General features: G+C 42.3%; 1 protein-coding gene and 1 pseudogene across 1 annotated transcript in view; both read right to left on the reverse strand.

The window, feature by feature from the left end:
* PREX2 (phosphatidylinositol-3,4,5-trisphosphate-dependent Rac exchange factor 2) overlaps positions 1–2,540 on the reverse strand; it is a 482,194-nt gene that overhangs the window by 54,402 nt on the left and 425,252 nt on the right. The window lies entirely within an intron of this gene.
* Positions 932–1,665, reverse strand: LOC102828246 (annotated as a pseudogene).

The following is a 2,540-nucleotide window of genomic DNA, read 5'->3' on the forward strand; positions in this document are numbered from 1 at the left end:
AGGAGGGGAGTGATTAACTTTGCAGTCTAGGCGCGGAGGTCCCTGAGACCATCAAGGGAGAAGAGCGGAGAGCGGGACCCAACCCAGAGGAGCAGTGATGCCTGCGATGGAGGCAGAGACGATGACGTGGAGAGATGGCGCAGCTGGGGACTTTAGACCCAGAAAGGGAGAGGGGCTGTGTGCTGACAACCGGAAGCAGGCTTGTAGGTATACCCTTTAGTTGGCTGATGATGTATGGAGGGGATTGTAACCATGGCAATGAAATGATATACGATAGGATGAATGTAAAACTAATGTTCTCCCACGTAAACTATCACATAATTCACAATAAAACATTAAAAACAAACACAAAACAACCACAAAAAACTGTATGAAGCACAGTTCTTCTCTAACACATATAGGAACTTTCAAGGAACTCTCTGAACCCAACAGAACAGAATTTTAATAGCACATCTAAAAATGAACTTCAGGTAGTCAACAGTCACAAAATGTTGAAAACTGATTAAAATATACATGTTACGGAGCACTACAACTTCACTAGGAGGCAGGCATGTATTGTGTGACTTGTATAGCACAGTCATTTACAGTTCTTTAAAACTACAGTGGAGAATGAAAGTAGTCAACTTAAAATCTCTAAAATAAATAAAAAATAAAGTTAAAACTACCCTTTCTGATTAACCATGATTTGTGACGGTGTAAGTATTGTACATTTTTGTAACCATATTTTTATTAAAATGCCTTGCATTTAGTGGCACAAGTAAAAAAATAAAATAAATTAAGAAACAAAGGCCAATCACAGGAAAGTAAGCTTCAGACATTATCAATGACTAACACTGATTTTGTTTGTTTTGCACCACCTTTAGCAACAGCATTTTCACAACCACAGAAGCAAAATAAATTCTAGCTTGTCCTCTGGTTGGATGGCTTCTTTCTACTTTGCAGGCATTTTCTCGGCCATGTGCTTCTGCTGACTTTCAGTATGGCTCATCAAGTCTTCGATGTCCACCAACATGGCATCTTGCTCTGTGTGTAGTTCATCTTGAATGAGAAGCAGCTGGACCAACTCTTCATTCAAGCTTTCTATCTGAGAATGGAGATCATTGACTATCACTGTTAGCTGCCCAATAGTCATGTCTCTCAGGTCAGTGGGTTTTAAACTTCTTTTCATTAAGCTTTCACTTATATGAGGCACGTGTGGCAGAAGATCAGCGATGGGAGACTTTTTCCTGTTCTGATTTTCCACTTCGACTTGCATTTTGGCCATTGGTTTGGCCATCACAAGGGACATTTTGGCTTCAGCTTGCAATTTCTTTTGCCTTGTGAGGAAGTCCATTTCATCCAGGGACTCAGATTCGTCTTCAGTAGTGTCTCTATTGGAATAGGAAGAACTCTGTTTGCTCATGGGCGACAAGGGGGTGTCCAAGCTTGTTTCAGTCTTACTGTCGTCAGCATCACTGTCCTTGTCTCTGCCGCTGTCGTTGACAAAGCATATTTGCAGGTTCATCCCACTCTGCAGTCAAGAGGAAAGACTTGGCTTCCCACTTTTGCTGCAACTGGTGTAAATTCCTGGGCCTCATCAAAGAAGCTTTCAAGTGCCAACTTCCGTCTGATAGATTCTCTCTAATTTTTCTGTGCCTGATATGAACATTTTTCCTGATGTACCATCTCAGTACATCCTAGGGCGCAGATGGCCAAGCAGAAATGCTCACCGAGGCTGTGGAGGGAAAGCTGGGAGCATACACAAGCTCAGAGAACGCCCTGATAAGGCAGGGGCTCCCGGCAGATTAAAATGGATGCTGTTTCACTGATCAACCTTCACAGTTGCACTCCATCAAGTTGATTCTGGCTCATAATGACCTTATATAGGGTTTACAACACTGTAATCTTTACAAGTCAGTCTAATCTTTCTCCCATGGATGGTTTGGTGGGTTTGAAACACCAATCTTGCAGTTAGCAGTTATGTATATTTGTTGTTGTTGTTAAGTACTGTTGAGTCGGTTCCAATTCATAGCGACCCTGTGTAGAGTTTCTGAGGTTTGTAAATCTTTGCAAGAAGCAGAAAGCCTAATTTTTCTCCCACAGAGCAACAGACAGGCTTGAACTGCAAACCTTGTGTTTTGCAGTTTAGTGCTTATTGTATGGAGCTATCCCTATCCCAGTTATAAAAATATATATAACAATATATATGTTGTTAAGTGCCATCAAGTCAGTTCTGACTCATAGCAACCCTGTATAGGTTTCTGAGGATCAGCTCATGAGTTGGAATCACTGCCCTTGAGATTCAAATGGACCTTGTGGTCCAGTACTTCTTCTACAACACCATGCCAGGGGTTCGAAGCTGGTGGGCTTGAACTGATGACCATGAGGTTCAAACTCACCAGCTGATCCTTGGAAACCCTAAACAGGGTAGCTATGAGTCAGAACTGACTCGATGGCACTTAAATACAACATGTTGTTGTTGTTGTTGTCAGGTGCCATCGAGTCGGAACCGACTCATAGCGACTCCATGCACAGCAGAACGAAACAATGTTCGATCCTGG

The sequence above is a fragment of the Chrysochloris asiatica genome, unplaced genomic scaffold, assembly GCF_000296735.1.
Source record: "Chrysochloris asiatica unplaced genomic scaffold, ChrAsi1.0 scaffold00036, whole genome shotgun sequence".
NCBI lineage: Eukaryota > Metazoa > Chordata > Mammalia > Afrosoricida > Chrysochloridae > Chrysochloris > Chrysochloris asiatica.